Source organism: Rhineura floridana, chromosome 10 (genome assembly GCF_030035675.1).
Source record: "Rhineura floridana isolate rRhiFlo1 chromosome 10, rRhiFlo1.hap2, whole genome shotgun sequence".
In the NCBI taxonomy this organism is placed as follows: domain Eukaryota; kingdom Metazoa; phylum Chordata; class Lepidosauria; order Squamata; family Rhineuridae; genus Rhineura; species Rhineura floridana.
This window is the reverse complement of record NC_084489.1, coordinates 27,470,735-27,488,704: the sequence shown is the minus strand read 5'-3', so window position 1 is coordinate 27,488,704 and position 17,970 is coordinate 27,470,735. Positions and strand designations below refer to the sequence as shown.

Sequence of the window (17,970 nt, the reverse complement as noted above, 5' to 3'; positions counted from 1 at the left end):
GACTGGCCACAGCAGCATCCTGCGCATGCACACCTGCTATCACCCAGGCATGGTAAACATGCGCACACATCATGCTAATCTGCTGATGCGGCAAGGCCTATTTAAGACCCCAGTGGAGGCAGTGCATTGCGGGAAGTGCATGAGGTGTTGCCTGAGAGGATGGTTCCTGCTCTGCGATCTGCTACAGCATCAGGTTGCAGGGGACATGCTCTGCGACTCATTGCTAGCATGAATCACAGAGCAGGAACTATACCTGCCCAGCCCCAGCAGCAGGGGCCCACTCAGCTACAGGGGCCCTTGGCCAGTGCTGGCCACCTGCTGGTGCCAGAACTGTCTATGTTAAGCCATTTCTGTTTTCCCAGATATTGTAATTTGTGTAATCACAGCCTGCTGTGCATTTTTAGCTGCCATCTCACATGCTTCTTCATGTTATGGTCTTCTTGCATATATATAAGATGATTAGGTGAAGGGTGGCAATAAATCCCCAGATAGTTTCTGGCCCATGCCTTAAGATATGCAAGGGGGTCTCTGCTTGCGGCAAAGCCCATGAGGTGGTAGCATAAGGCAGGGCCTTCTCCATGGTGGCCCCCTATCTATGGAACTCTCTCCTGACTTAGCTTTGGTTGTCCCACACATTGTTGATGTTTAGGTGTCAACTTAAAATGTATTTATTTCATCAGACATTTGTTAGTTAGTTACTCATTTTAATAGAGACAGTTTAATCCTGTTTTAAAGATTACTATTGATTGGTTGATATAGTTTAATGGCTATTTTGTCTTATTTGTGTTATTTTATAAGATGTTTGTTAGCTGCTCTGGGTTTTGGCAGGAGGAAGGACAAGGTCCAAGAATAAGAGCTAAATAAATTATGAAAAAAATGGAATCCACCCTCAGCCTAATGAAATGTTATGCATTATTCTGTGTCACATTCTCTGTAACCATGGCCACAGTTACTCATGCTTGGATAGCCTCCAAGGTGGACTGTTGTAATGCACTCTACATGGGCTGTCCTTGAATACAGGCAGGAAATTGCAACTAGTGCAAAATGGAGCAGCCACAATGCTGTTAGGGCCAGCAAGCCATGAGTATATTGCTCCTATTTTAAACACTGGTTGCCAATTGTTTTCTTGACCCAATTCAAGGTGCTTGCTTTAAAAGTTAAAGGCCTGTTAAAGGCCAGGCCAGGGTGGCCTGGCCCCCAAGTATCTGCAAGAATGCCTAGTCCATATTGACCTGTCTGTATTTTAAAATCAGCAGATGAGGCCCTCTTGGTGGTCCCTACGCAGAATGAAGTGTGTGGTGTGGATGTCCTGGGAAGGGCCATCTTAGTGATGGCTTCTCATGTGTCTGGCCACTTCTTTATACAGTTTTAGGTGGCTGGTTAAGATGCACCCCCTTTTAACAGCAGCTTGGAAGAGATGCTTGACTAGAGAAAATGTTTGCTGCTGCTGCTATTAATCTATTGCTATTTAGAGGAATTGTTATGAGTTGTTATGCTTTGCATTGTAAGGGTTGTGTTATTTCATGGATATATGTGGCTTGTGATATATAAATAATCTAAATAAAAAACAAGTTTTGTTATGTATTCAATTACATTTTGCCTTTTCCCCAAAATTTTAACAACAATCAAGATTTTTGTCAAATTCTTTATTGTTCATTGTTCCCCTTATAATAAGAGTCCATTGTTTATCAATGACCTTGGGTATAAAACTGAGATGCAACCATTGCAGATAGTGAAATTGTTATAAATACCTCATATTTAAGGTTTGCATGTGTCTTTGTTTATCCGTGAGGTGTTGCCAGTATACACAATTTAATATCACAAAAGAATTAGGAGCTTTCTAGCCTTGTAGTTAGAAACCCCAGTAAATATGAACCTGTAAACTCACTCTTGGTTGGATGTGATGGGCTGTGGGTTTGTTTTATATCCAGAGAATGTCTGAAGAGCTAGAACAAAGTTTGAACAAATTATAATTTTCAAACACACAACTCCTGTATTAAGATTTTGCTATGAATCAATTATGTTTATGGAAGCATAAAGGTAGGATATCAAAGAAAGATTTTGGGATATGCAGGGTTTTCCACAAGTTGACTTTTTTCCTTTGAGATCTGGACTGCATAATATTTATAGAACTTCCCATCTCACTAGATCAGGAGTGGACAATTTATCTGATGAATCAGTTCCAGGCTGATCCTCTATAACGTGAAGCTGAGATTCTAACATGACCTGGCTACTTTTGCAACAAATATATACCTTGCACACCATAACACTGTATAATGAGTACACTACAATACTCCTTATACTTACTATATGGTATAATATAGTGATATCACCCACAAACAATGGGCAGTGCTTTCTATAAATGGCAATCATTGCAGAACTGCAACCAAAGGAATTCCTGTTCAGGCCACTTTAATTTAAGAGATGCCAATAGGTGGCAGCTTTTTCATGGTTTTGGAATAGGCATCCTCTGAAATTTGGTATCAGTTAACAGATTTTCCTTGCATGGTTGGGTGATTTTGAAATCTTTTTGCCAGAAAACTGTGAAGCTTTTTTGAGGTTGCTTATGGAAATGAGCCATAAGGGAGAATTAGCTGAATGGTCATGCCAGCCAAGATCAGAATATCAATGCAGAAAACATGAAATATTGATGCAATTTAGAATTCCTGTAGTTTCTTCACCTGAGAATCTCACATTACATACTTCCAATATTAATTAAGTCTCAAAAGGTCACTGTGAAATATACTGCAGCAAGCATTATCTAAATTTCAAAAATGGGGCAAAAATGGAGAATGAGAGAGGATTAAAGTTGGGGTTGTACCTGAATAAAGGTGGCCTTTGAGTTACTGAACACCACAAAAACCAACCAGTATGCTGCAGTAATTCTGCACTTGTTTCTCTATTGCTCTTTGCTTGCTTCATCTCCTGTTCTCCCCTGTGGGCCAAGCCACATATATACACACTAAAGCATTTGTAGAATGTGAAGCTTGAACAGTCGGGTAGTTTGCAGGTTCAGTGTAAGGGACTGTGCCATGTGAGGTGGGTGGCTGCTCTGTCACTGTCTGACTTCTAGTCATCTTCCTGCCACTCCCTGCTCCCATCCTTATCCTGCCCCCTTACTTAATCTAATTTATTTTTTTTGCTGCTGCATTAGTGGCAGCAGCACTGGTTGTTTCTCCACTGCTTCCTCCACCTCCTTAATCCTGCCTCACTTTCAATTGCTCTGAGAAGGGCTAAGAGGTCCTTCTTCAATGTGAGGCCTTCTGAATGAGGTGGCCAGGAGACTGCCTGAGATACCACTTTGGCAGCTAGGGACACTGTTTTAAGCTAAGACTTTTTTTAAGTTTCCAAACTACAGCATCACAGCTGGAGTTTTGGGCAAACATCTCGGGCCCACTCAGGAGAATGAGCAGGAGGGCCCCAAGTACAGCTAGTTCCATGTATTATATTTTGAAGTAAATACACACATGACCATTTAAAGAGGGGAGGCCTGTAAGACCATTAAGTCCAGAATCTAAATTACCTGACTGCACCACTATCTGTGGTGAAAACCTGAAGCTACAGTACTATGTACATCTGAGGGAAGTCACTGGGAAGCAGCAGCCTGGGTTTCTGTCAGATGAACCCAGGGATGTTCCAGGTTCCTGTGAATAGGTGGTACTCTAGCTTCCTATCAATGCAAGTTTCTAGGGTTCAGCTAATGAATTTGGTGAGAATGTTCACATTTCAATTTGCTAGGACTAGGGATGGGGGAGAAATTTGATACAGTTTGCATTTAAAGCACAATTTACCAAGTACATTTGGTAAATTCTGCTTTAAATGCAAACTGCATCAAATTTCTCCCCCCCGTCCTTAGTCCTAGCAAATATGAGACACAATATAAGAACAATATTAAAATAATGTGAGAACCAAAACACAGCGAACCTTTGAAATTCACACACCCAAATTTTACAATTCAGTTCTCCAAGCAAGTAATGTTTACAAAAATGCATATATTAGAGGAAAGTGTGCACAAAATGAATATACTGATAATAACATACAGAATGCATTACATTGGAATAAATTGCTTGCAAAAATGCATACATTAGTCAAAACTACATACCAAAATGATTTGTTAGGATAAATTCGTACTAAAATGCTAAAGAGTTTTCATGAGGGTTTTTTTTAAAAAAATTGCGAATTGCTACAGAAATGTGGAGATCTGAATTTAAGATTAGAAAAATGAGAAAACGAGAACCAAAATTGCTAGATCATTCCATCACTAGCTAGGACTCAACACCGTATCCATAAAATGATGACCTGGAACTATACAAACTTTGCTGACGTGTGTGTGTGTGTATTGGTCAACTGCACGTTTCTATAGCTGTTATCATATAACAATTAGTTAATTCCAAACAGAGTTTTTTACACATTTATTTATTTATTTAAAATATTTCTTAGCCATCCTTCATTAAAATATTCTACAGTGGTGTGTACAAATGTGGGAATAAAACTATTTGCACAAAATATAGTTTTTTCAAAAAAATAGCAATAAACAACAAGATAAAAGGCAGTCTGAAGGCATAAAATTAAGGTACAAAAAAGTAATTTCCTAGTGAAATTATTCATCAGAGAAATTACCCTCTCTCCCTGAACTTCAGTGATTGCTTTCTAACACTACAAGTTGGAGATTATCACTTGAAGTATGTTGATTTTATTTCCTTACATAGTGCAAGATAGAAATTAGGGCAAACAGTCAGAATTGTTACTATAAATACAGTGGACATTTGTTTTGTTTTATGAAATAAATACCCTGCCTCTCTCCTAAAATAATGCTCAAGGCAGCCTACAAAAGTTAAAATGAACAATACAAATATAATAAATAAAACATTAAAAAGCAGTAAAATAGTTACAGCAGAGGTGAAATCACACACTATTAAAAACAGTTGTCACATGACATCTAAAACGTAGTGGTGATGGCACCAGGTGAGTTTGTGACTCAGGAGGCCCCTTTGCATGACTTCACCTGCTAAGACTGAAAAGCTCAGATTTATTTTTAAAAGGAAAAAAAGTCTTCCAAATAACCACTGCAGAGTAGGAAAACAGCCACAACAATGTGTACACAAGAAATGAAAGTTGGAAAGGAAAGGGAAAGCCCTAAGCTTATTACATTTTCTTATTTCAGATGTGAGGTTTCCATAGGTGGGAGGAGGGCACATATATACATCAGCGAACAGAAATTTGGGTTGTTACTAGGATAATCTAAGAAGTTATCCTACTGATACTAAAAGATAATGCCAAATTTTGCAGGTGAAACTTCCAGTGTGCCATTAATTATGACATCTGGTTTCTTTCTTGTCTGAACTTGTTTTTGTTCCACTGAAATATTTCAAACTGATGCCTATCTCCTTATACAAAACCAGACTATTTATTTTACCCTTTTAGCTAAGATCATAACCCAGACTGATAATTCCTACTCCCATATCAGTCACAGATACCGTGCATACAGTATCAGTTCTAAAACACTGTATAATATGGCTCCATTTTTGAAAGAATCGTCGTATGAATTTGGACAGAAGTAGCTTCCGTCATTTTCTCCATTTAAAAAAGAAGAAAAAACAAATCCCAGGATAACCCAGGATAAATGCTGAGTTAAATGCTGTTGTTAAAGTCTGCCTTCTAGCTAAAAGTATTTTAAGGTGCAATGAATCTCATACACATAGTATGAAAATAGGTCCAAGGAGGACCTTTAAAAATGTTCATTAGGGAATAAATTTGTACAAGCCAGTTGAAGATATTGTTAAATGAATTAGGTTATTGTAAAACTTCGTCATCACTTCATGTCAATAAAATGAAGAATTTAATAAAACTACACCTAACCTTAAAAACAAAATGGTGCATATGTTTAAAAGCACATCTTCATAAATATGCACATTTTAACAATTTATAGCATTTCTTAGTAATACATTTTGTCTTCCTTATATGTGCGGCTATGGCATATCTTGCAACCCTGTGTATATAACATATTCATCTTGGCTTAAGAGTAGGTAAATTATTTTAATAAGGTAATCAGAATTAGTCAAACTGTCCAACAATAGCACAATTAATTTTCTCCTGGGTTTAGCATAAGCATCACAATAGAGTACTTAATAAGTGGAAACTGTAGTAAAATATTGCAATGTGGAGTGCTGCTGTTCAGGATTCCAGCCACTTCATTCCACCTCTCTCTCTCTCTCTCTCTCTCTCTCTCTCTCTCTCTCTCTCCCTCCCTCCCCTCCAATTTTCCATTCTCCTCTGCAAAAATTAAGTCCACATTCTGTGAACGTTGAATGCACTCAGTCCTCATTGGGCTGGGTTTTTTTAATCTCCTCCTTAAGATTTTTTTTCTTTTAAAAAATGATCTCTGTAATTACATAAGAGAGAGAAAATCATAAGCTTATGCAATATATAAATCCCTCTCCGATTCTCAATAACAGTTCTCCAATTCAAATTCAATTTGTTTTTAACATCTGTAAATTCTTCTTTAAAGCACTGGATAGGAAACATAACTGGCTATTACCCTGTATCTTCTTGTTCCAGAAAATTATAAATAAAATCCATCTTTCAATGAATCTATTCTCATGACCTTTTCCTTAGTGCCAACTTGGTACTGCATTTTGAATAGACATGCTATTCAGCTCCCCCCCCCCCACACACAGAGAGAGACCATTTTCATTTCAACAAATCTTGGGGTTCTCTCAAGCCTTCTTATGTGTGGGCGATGCCATTTTGGCTACATAAGCAACAACAACAGCGTTATCATCAGAAATAGTGGAAATGATGATACATGTCCTCAATGACCTGAGCTTCACACACTGAAAGCCATTGGCTTGAAGATATCTCTTCATACTGTCCCTTAAGATATTGGGCAAGCATGGTTTGGAAGCTCAGCATCAAAAAGACCTTAGGCAGGGCAAAATATATTAGATCATGAAAGGAGCTTTCAAAAACATGTTCTGTTTTCATGAAAGAAATATATGGACAAAATAAAGAAGAGCCATTTTTTCTAACTTTGATTTTTTTTTTGCCAAGCCCAAATATTAGTTCTTTAGAACTAGAATCAGAATGTTAAATATGGAAATTTTTGACTCACAGTGAGATATCCAGTTGTTTCTGGATTAAACTTTGCTTTGCTTTGAGAAACCTTTCCCCAGTAGTGTATTGTCAACCATTTTGAGATGCTCACAGTACATACATGACCGCATAAATACATGGAACTCCACCTTTGCCCTAGTAAAATCTGCTGCCATACCAGGCAGGGAATAAATTTATATGACCACATGACAGAGTAACCCGAACCAGATTACATATACATTCTTTGGGGATCTACATTCAGAATGGCAGTTTCTTAGTTTGCAGTATTTCTACTTTTTTTTACAAATAAAACAGCCTTCCCTTTTCAAATAAAGCTTCACAGGATTACAGGCATCTCAAGGCTATTTAACTTTGCCCTGGATTTCAATTATATATTTTTTTATTTCAAATAACTAAACCCTGGCATCCTGGGTCTAATTGGGGATGATTTTGTGTGTGTGTGTGTGTGCAAATACCAGTTATTTTGACATTATCACCTTTGCCCTCTTTTTTATATTATAGTAGGATAATAAGATTGAATCTTTCAGTGTTGACACCTCTGAGTTGCTATTTTAATCTTGTTTATGTGTTTTGTTTCTCTGTAGCAAGATGTTTATTGACTTGTATTGAGGCTTCAATAAAATTATTTTCATCATAAACACCTTAAGGAATAAGCAAGCTCTTAATGGAAATTTTGAATACCTAAGCAGCATGTAAATTGTTCAGAATGCTTTTGTACCAAGGCTGACAACATTCCAGAGTGTTTGATAAGGAACTCGACATCTGTTAGGAGAATCAGTTCTTCTCCACTTGTTTAATAGAACGTATGCACACACACACACACACACACGAGTAGTAACTGGATCTGTTCATCTTGTAGGAACATTAACCATCTCAAACAGTACTTATACTCAGTCCTGAGATGTACCGGATCAATAATAATTCCTGGTTAAATTGCAATATGTCTTCATGGATGAAAGCAAAAAGAAGGCACACTTCACTCTAACAGAACGACTCATCCTTCTGCTTTCTTAGGCTGCTGTTTTACTTCAAATTCTTCTATTCCTCTCTGAAACAGGCCTCCCAGGAGTTAAGCAGCTATTTATGATAAAACTTTAGAACATTTTTTTTTTTTTTTACAATAAGGCTAAATAATTAATGTTTTGGCTGCCATGTAAAGAAATCAAGATCGGGGGCATGAGGGGTAGAAAGTCATAATGTAACATTTCTGGGGTATTAATACCTTGGTAGGTATGCATTAATGGCAATTATTAAAATATGTCTACTAGAAGTAAAACAAAAAATGACTTAAAAGTTGTCATGCATAAGGCCACTACCTCAACACAAATAGGAAGCTGTTATGTAATGAGCCAGTGTATATTGCATCCTCAACCTTTTGGTATTGGATCAAAAAATTAATTAGGTATGGAATCTTCCTATAATACCACCTCAGTTAAACATCAATCAAAATAATTTTTGGCAGGAAATACTCAAAGAAGATGCTTTCAGTTACCATTACTCAATAAAAAATACTGCTTACAAAAGAGTTGAAGGCAATATGCACCTTGCATTGAGTTGTTGGTTGGTTCAGTTAGGTTAGTTGGTTGGTTTAGTGGATAAACAGATTTTTTTATATTCTTCTCAGAAGCATTTATTGTTTGCCCAATGTTGTTGCACTTAAAGTCAATTGTAACTCCACCATACTTTTCAGAGGAAGAAGACTTTTAAGCATATTTGGTATGTTTGAAATGTCTCCAGTCCACTCAGTGCCCAGACGCTAGACAATGTTTTTACGCTGTAAGTATCCTCAGACTGTTGATGTTTAAACCTACTTCACAGAAACACCAAGGATCATGTAAGCTACAAGAAACTGAACACATGTGGTAGCTGCTTTTCAGCCAGCCATATGTCCGCTCTAATGTTTTCTAGGACTGATATGTGTGGATGAATCACTGAAAAACACTTTGACTGAAAATTAACCAAGATTATTTAAAATATTTTTGACCATATAAAATACAAGGCATAATAATAAAAATGCAACAGAAATAAATATTAAGCCTGCATTAATCTATCCGATATTCCAATAACTATCAGATATACCAATAACAATCAGAAACAAAGGAACAATGTGTTAGATTTTATAATTCTTTTTAATTAAAATGATTTAAAAGTTGTATCCAGTGTTGCACAAGCAGTGTTCCACTCATAAAGGGGGACTTCCCCTTCCTCTCCTTTCTCTGCACACTCCCAACATATGCTCCAGAGGGTTGCCCAATCCTCTGCAGTAGATCTTGAGGGTGCCCAGGTTGCTGAAGGAGAGAGGAAAGTTCCATTGTACACACAGACGTTTGCTACACAAGCAGAATGGGAGCACTGGATATAACCCTAAGTTTGTAATTCTGCACACACACACATATACATACATATACACACACCCTAATGGCTGGTGTAGAATGGCACATAGGTTTCTCTCTCTGGTCTTCACTAACACAGAGGGGACCTTTGTCCAGGTGAGCAGGAAGCTGCCACTGCTAGTTCTCCCACCAGTCATAGAACATGGAAAGCCCCCAAAGGAAGTGGGGTATTCTGGATCCAAGTCCCATGATTCTCCAAAAGGACCAAATCTTCACGCACCTCAACCTTGCTAGCCTGGGGCTGGCATACCAAAAAGTTTAAGAGCGTCCTCTTCCCCTGGGCCCTGCAAGCCATCAGAACTTTGGGTGTAGTGATTGATCTGCTGTTCCCCCCCCCCGTTCAGATAGCTGTGTAAAAAATATCATTGATGATTTGGTTCTGAAAGGTAGTTCAAAAATTATCAGATAAATAAGTAAAATTGACTGCAGTATTTTATAGGACTGCTCACTTCTGATTTAAGACTACTGCCCCCGTGAGACCTGGAGTAGGCTAGAGGGCTGGGAAGAATCTGGCAGAGGGCAGGTTATTGGTTGAGCTGGGTCAAAATCCAGGGGTTGTGGGGAGAACCTGGTGGCTATTGGGAAGAATCAACTGTGACTGGTTGCAAAATTTACCTAGATTTCAATCCCTGTCATAACACAATTTACTGGATGGGCAAGTAAAATAAAAGAAAGTATGAATCAATTAGTTCATTCTATAAAATAAGATAGGTGGCAAAAAATATTGAATATTTAGATGTCTTAATTGTTTTGCTTTTTATTATACTGTGATTAAGAAATCTGATTTGTTTAATCTATTATGTTTAAAAATAAGCTTGTTTTAACATGTGTTTTTCCTTGAAACGTAGGGAATATTCTGTTTAGTCTATTATATATATTATGATTTTTCTTGTATTTCTTGTACTTAATTTTATATGCATTGTTTATATTACGTTGATACTAAAGAGGATGTTTTGTTCAGTTAACTGTATTTTATTGATTTTTTTGCAGTTGTTGTTTTAAGATGTTTTGACTTGTACACTGCTTAGAGTTTTGTTTACATATAAGTGGTATATAAATGGACCGAATAAATAAATAAGAAATAAGAATTTGTTAACTGTGAAGAATTTCTCAGTTAGTTTCTCAGGAAACTGACACATAAGAAAAAACAAGCAAGGCATGTCATAATGTATCCATATGAAATCTGTGCTATGCTACTTTAATAGATACAATGAATTCCCTTGGTCCTATTTTGGTATGCATTGTAGGAGGATTAGGTTCACTTTATTTAATGTAAGATGAGATGGCATCAGACTTAATCATAAATTATTATTCGTTACCGTTTCTCCATTCAGTCTCCCAGCTCTAGTTGGGTAAAATATTCTGCCACAGAAATGAGCAGTACGTCAGCTGAAGAGAATAGGGCACTCACTTTAGAGTGCTTAGACAAGGCTGCATTTTGGAAAATGTTATACTTGGGTTTCAAACCTTTCATATCTGACAAACAGGAAATATGAATACAGTAAATGAGTTAAGCGTTGCAGTCGGATGGATTCCCATTTTCCTTTCATGCTCAGGAAACTCCAAACACCACATGCGTGAGTTGTTCAACCACAATTGTTATGTGTAAGAATCAGCTGTTCCGTTTGCAAGTATGTTCGTTCTTGTTTTGGAAAAGCCAAGGGCATTTCAGTCCTACTTTTTGTGATAATTTAAGTTCAGCACGTTGCATTTGTGTAAAGCAGAAGCTAGCATTTTATTTAATACTGTGTCATTATATCTAGAGCTAGTCAGTAATTTTTTCAGTGGTATTTGTTAGAAAAGGCTTTGTACTATTATCTTACTAAGTAGCTTGGTCTGGAGAAAAGTGCTCAATGTTTGATAAATCAAAAAGCAGCAATGTATGTTGCTTGTATGCCTGTTTATGTACATGATGGGATTCAAGACAACTGCAGGTCCTGAACCTGGGACCTTGGCAATGGAAGGCACATAATAAGTCTGTGGAACACGACTGGCTATGAGAGGAATTGGGGGAGACTGGCATAACCCTAGAGCCTAGACTTAGGGCAGCCACTTGTGCATCATCCCCCCAACACAAAAGAGGCCATCAACCTGCATAAAATGTGCATATGATAACTTACATGTATAGACACAAATTTAGAAAAAAATACTATAATTTAAATAGAAATTCAAAACTTCTTGGCATAGTGGGGAAGGCTGTGAGCAAGTGCCCCATGTGCCTGCTCAGGTTGCTGCTGCCCAGGTGCTAAGTATTGATGGGCAACTCTCTGCTCTCCTTTTTATGGTTCCTTATCTTTAAACCAGACTTGGACTAGATAATGTTGAGTTTAAGGGCCTGGAACTTTTAGAAGTAAGAATTTGGACTCAGGCTATGCTTACTGAATGAAGAGGTTTGTTTTAGCATTTATTTATTTATTTATTGTATTTATATACCGCCCCATAGCTGAAGCTCTCTGGGCTGTTTACAGCAACCAGAAACATTAAAACAAATATACAAATTTAAAACACATCTTTTAAAAACAATTTAAAAATGTAAAACAATTTAAAAACACATGCTAAAATGCCTGGGAGAAGAGGAAAGTCTTGACCTGGCATTGAAAAGATAACAGTGTTGGTGCCAGGCGCACCTCATCAGGGAGATCATTCCATAATTTGGGGGCCACCACTGAGAAGGCCCTCTCCCTTGTTGTCAGCCTCCCAGCTTCCCTCGGAGTAGGCATCCGGAGGAGGGCCTTTGATCTTGAATGTAGTGTACGAGTGGGTTCGTATCGGGAGAAGCGTTCCATCAGGTATTGTGGTTCCAAGCCGTGTAAAGCTTTATAGGTAAAAACCAGCACCTTGAATTGAGTTCGGAAACATACAGCATTCTTTCCTTGCTCACAGTAACATACAGACTCATGTTTTTCCTTCCAGAATTCTCTTAAGTCCTAGAATGCCTAATAGACATTTCAGATAACTCTTCAAATAACACACCTTCAGCTAGAGGATTGCTCTCTGACCAGGGGTATAGTCTTCCAAGGTCTCAGAGGGATCTTAGACCCCTTACTTTTTTAGGAGCAGGTCCCAGCAGAGTCTCTATGTTTCCAACATCCTATGAGCCAATCAGGATGAAAGGGGAGGGTAAGCCACTGAGAAGAGTCTTGTAACAGCTTCCTTGGAGCCAATCAGAGTGAAAGGAGGTGAGTCGGTCACTCAGTAGCTAACACACTCTTCTTTCATGCTCATTGGCTCCTAGGAACAGCTGTTGTGGTGGGCAAGGGCATTAACAAGGATCTCATTCTCAATCCAGCAGCAAAAAAAGAGGTGAAGCCGAGGCAGCACAGCTGTGGCTATCATGAAGGGACCCTGCAGTTCTGAATTTGCCACTACTCTACTGTGTCTGACAACTCTGCAAATAGAGGACTGTCTTCTATAAAATAGTACTTGTCAATCCTACCTGGACTTGGACACTTTTGCATTGGCCCTTCTCTCTGGACTTTCTCTGGAAGTAGCAACTGAGGCAAATCCTCTTGCAGACAGTTCTTTAGATGAAAGGCAGAAAGAATCCCAAAGGGTTGTGCCTCATTGGTCACCTGCTCCTTCTTGCCAGTATCTTCAGATAGTCATGAACCATGACTCCCATAGTTCTGGGTATCCTGCCTTCTCTGGGTATCCTGCCAGATTACATAGACAGTAAGATACATACCAGTCAGTGTAGGCTCTAAAGCAAAGCGCTGCCCCTTCAACTGAGGACTGATCTCCGATGAGGTGGGACCCAGGACCACACCTTATGCTAGCTCATGTTTTGAAACCAAACTCTACTGTCCTTCATTGCTTGCCTCTCTTCCTTTCAAGCTGTGAAATGCTACTTATGGTAGGGAATGCAGGGACTCTGCAATCTTACACCTCACCACCAGTGATTCCCTACCTTAAATCATAACTAAGAATGGGATGCAATTTCATTCCCACTGGAATCGGGGTAGAAACCATGGTTTCCAGGGGAGGTGGATGCATTTCTGTTTTGAAGCTAAGGCCCATTCTTTTTCAGTTTTCTCTGGGCCTGAGCAGGGATGGGAAAGTTTTGTTTGCCTCCTCACTCCCTGCCTCTGACCATCCAAGCCCCACCTCACATTCCTATGACCTTGTGTGGAAACAGTGTTTTTTATTGACCTCTCACTGCATTGGCGAGCTTTTCATTGGAATGGATTGTGCAAGTGTGGCTTAAGTATGTCGCTGTGGCAAGCTAGGCTCTGAATCCCAATGCAAAGTTTTCAGATGCAGTAAATTGCCTGTACAACTACAGCACTATAGAGCTGCATATCATTATATGAACGCAAGAGCTGGCCATTGCTGAAATGAGCTTCAGCTATATTTGGGAAGACATTAAGAACATAAGAACATAAGAAGAGCCTGCTGGATCAGGCCAGTGGCCCATCTAGTCCAGCATCCTGTTCTCACAGTGGCCAACCAGGTGCCTGGGGGAAGCCCGCAAGCAGGACCTGAGTGCAAGAACACTCTCCCCTCCTGAGGCTTCCAGCAACTGGTTTTCAGAAGCATGCTGCCTCTGACTAGGGTGGCAGAGCACAGCCATCATGGCTAGTAGCCATTGATAGCCCTGTCCTCCATGAATTTGTCTAATCTTCTTTTAAAGCCGTCCAAGCTGGTGGCCATTACTGCATCTTGTGGGAGCAAATTCCATAGTTTAACTATGCGCTGAGTAAAGAAGTACTTCCTTTTGTCTGTCCTGAATCTTCCAACATTCAGCTTCTTTGAATGTCCACGAGTTCTAGTATTATGAGAGAGGGAGAAGAACTTTTCTCTATCCACTTTCTCAATGCCATGCATAATTTTATACACTTCTATTATGTCTCCTCTGACCCGCCTTTTCTCTAAACTAAAAAGCCCCAAATGCTGCAACCTTTCCTCGTAAGGGAGTCGCTCCATCCCCTTGATCATTCTGGTTGCCCTCTTCTGAACCTTTTCCAACTCTATAATATCCTTTTTGAGATGAGGCGACCAGAACTGTACACAGTATTCCAAATGCGGCCGCACCATAGATTTATACAACGGCATTATGATATCGGCTGTTTTATTTTCAATACCTTTCCTAATTATCCCTAGCATGGAATTTGCCTTTTTCACAGCTGCCGCACACTGGGTCGACATTTTCATCGTGCTGTCCACTACAACCCTGAGGTCTCTCTCCTGGTCGGTCACCGCCAGTTCAGACCCCATGAGCGTATATGTGAAATTAAGATTTTTTGCTCCAATATGCATAATTTTACACTTGTTTATATTGAATTGCACTTGCCATTTTTCCGCCCATTCACTCAGTTTGGAGAGATCTTTTTGGAGCTCTTCGCAATCCCTTTTTGTTTTAACAACCCTGAACAATTTAGTGTCATCAGCAAACTTGGCCACTTCACTGCTCACTCCTAATTCTAGGTCATTAATGAACAAGTTGAAAAGTACAGGTCCCAATACCGATCCTTGAGGGACTCCACTTTCTACAGCCCTCCATTGGGAGAACTGTCCGTTTATTCCTACTCTCTGCTTTCTGCTTCTTAACCAATTCCTTATCCACAAGAGGACCTGTCCTCTTATTCCATGACTGCTAAGCTTCCTCAGAAGCCTTTGGTGAGGTACCTTGTCAAACGCTTTTTGAAAGTCTAAGTACACTATGTCCACTGGATCACCTCTATCTATATGCTTGTTGACACTCTCAAAGAATTCTAATAGGTTACTGAGACAGGACTTTCCCTTGCAGAAACCATGCTGGCTCTGCTTCAGCAAGGCTTGTTCTTCTATGTACTTAGTTAATCTAGCTTTAATAATACTTTCTACCAGTTTTCCAGGGACAGAAGTTAAGCTAACTGGCCTGTAATTTCCAGGATCCCCTCTGGATCCCTTTATGTATAAACTGTGCTTGCTGCTTACATTCCATGTATATGTGTGTGTGAAATAGGACTGAAACTCTAACAGGGCTTAGGGATTGAAAGTTGGGGTGGGAGGCAGGGTGCTTAGGAGTGATCATGTCTACCTCCGGAGCCATCTCCATATGCTGCAGAGACTCGTAATTGAGTCACTTCTAAAAAGACAGCTGGACGACACGATCGTTTCTGGGGAACCACAGCTATTTCCTATTCTAAGCACAGCAAATAACTGTGGTACCTCTGAAACGATTATACAGAGGTTTGCATGAGGCTGACCTTGAAAGCATGCTTCTGCTATTCATCTTCACATTTCTTAAACTCCCGATGTTTTTGCCTTTATGATATTGTGTAGTTCAACTGGTTTTGTTATTAAATGCAGAGATCTCCAAGACTCTGTAATGTACAATTTAGTTTTTCATCCTATCAGCTCAGTTTATTTATCTGGAACTGCACTCTGCAGGATCCATATTTTCCACCATTTGTTACAATTTGCTTCATAATTTGATTGTCTGGCAGCAAGAATAATGTTTTTATCCCAAACTTAATTCCATCCTTTTAAAAGCCTTTTTTTCTTCAAATAGAGGCCAGACCAAAGCCATTAACAAGGCCTTACTCAAATTTCAGCTCTCACATTATAGACGGCTGAGATTTAGTAAAGTAATAAAGCATATGCTTGATTCTGAGTGGCTTTAATTAAACTTACATGTATAGTTAAATGTCAGTGTGGGCTTAAATAATGTACCGAATCAGGTGCTTAAGGGCCAGCATAATTGTAGTGAAAAGTAGCCTGATGGGAATCTAGGACACCATTGCGTTGATAGTTGAAATGTTTCTTAATGTGATGACTAATTCTGTGGAATGCTTTTTGAACTATAATATATAAGTTTTAAATGAGAATCTCAGAACAATAAAAACTAGAACTTATTCCATCTTTTTACGCATAGATAATTGTGGCAGCTGCTTCTTGAGGTCAATAGGGTGTTCTGTTCTAATTAAATAATGAGAGGGAAGAGAATAGCGGATAAAAATGATCAGATGGAAGAACATAGGAACACAGGGCGTAGGAAGCTGCTTTAAACTGAGCCAGACTCTTGGCCCATCTAGTACAGGATTGTCTCCACTGACTGGCTGTAGCTCTCCAGGATTTCAGGCAGGGAGGCTCTCCCAGCCCCACCTGCCATGGATCGAACCTGGGACCTTCTTCATACAAAGCATATGCTCTGTCACTGAGCCACAGCCCTTCCTTTTACTTCCACTACAGAGCCTACTACAGAGTCAGTTTACACATGCATGTTCACCAACTGATGACTGCAAACGGTACCCATGCATGAAACATTCATCATCAATAAAATCCCTTAGACAGGCATAGCTTCTTATTGTATTGCACAGTAATAGTCAGTGGAGGAAGTTCACACATATTCTAGTGAGTGTCATAAATTATAAGGCCTTTGGGTAGCAAGGAGTACTTGTAAATATCAATCAGCTCCTGGCTAATACAAGCGCTTCATGCACAAGCTGCAAGCCTGGACCACACCGGGCAAAGTAATTCTGCTTTGGGAAGGTACCGTAACTCAGTAGTACAACAGATGCTTTGCATGCAGAAGCCCCCAGCTGCAATACCTGGCAGCTGGTGATGCGAAAGACCCCTGCGTGAGACTCTGGAAAGTTACTGTCAGTCAGAGTAGACAATACTGGGCTGGATTAGAAAACATTCTGACCTGGAATAAGGCAGCTTCCTATGTTCTACACCACACAAAACATTCTTTATGGTGTAGAATGCCAGCAATTTTAAAATGTTTTACAAACTACATTGAGATTGTGCTTTTTTGGTGGAAGAAAGTGAGGTGCCGGTACTCATACCTTGATAAAAGTGCTGTGACTGGCAGCACAAACGGATTGCCTTGGGCAGAAAAAAAAGAGGTGCTGGTAGCCCAGGACTCTGTTCCATCACAAAAAAACCCACTGTGCTAATAGCGAACTCATTCTTCTTATGTAGTCAGTGGTACTATCCTCACCCAAGAGGGAAGCATCAGCAGGCTTGTAGAATCCCAAGGCTTACCAAAGTACACAGAAATGTTAGGCAAAAACCATGAAGTCTTTATTTGCTCAGGTCTAAACAATTCACAACACAGAAGCCATTCATGAACAGATATCCCAGTATTTATTCCCAAGCAGAACCTCAAGAACTAACCATGCTCAGCGACAAAGTTTGGCGGGGAACGGATAACAGGGGGAGAGAAATTAAATGCAATATCCTGTCAGAGGGCTAGTGTGCTGAAGAGGAGCACTGTACACTGCAACATTTTGTTGCGGGTCTCATTTGTGGGTTCCTGTTCCACAAATCCATTCTTTTCTCTCTCATGGTTTCCCTGTGCATTGGATAATGAGAGTGCTTCATCCTTCTTAAGGAGGATGGGAAATTGATTAAGGCTGTAATCCTACACATCTTGGAGTAAGCCCCAGTGAACAGAGTGAGAATTACTTGTGAGTACGCTTGCATAGGACTGCAGTGTAAGTATTGGAATTAGTTAGGTCCATAAGAAGACTTCCAC

General features: G+C 39.5%; 1 protein-coding gene across 4 annotated transcripts in view; it reads left to right on the top strand.

Moving 5' to 3' along the window:
• RBMS3 (RNA binding motif single stranded interacting protein 3) overlaps nt 1-17,970 on the top strand; it is a 734,215-nt gene that overhangs the window by 350,135 nt on the left and 366,110 nt on the right. The gene's annotated exons all lie outside the window — the stretch shown is intronic.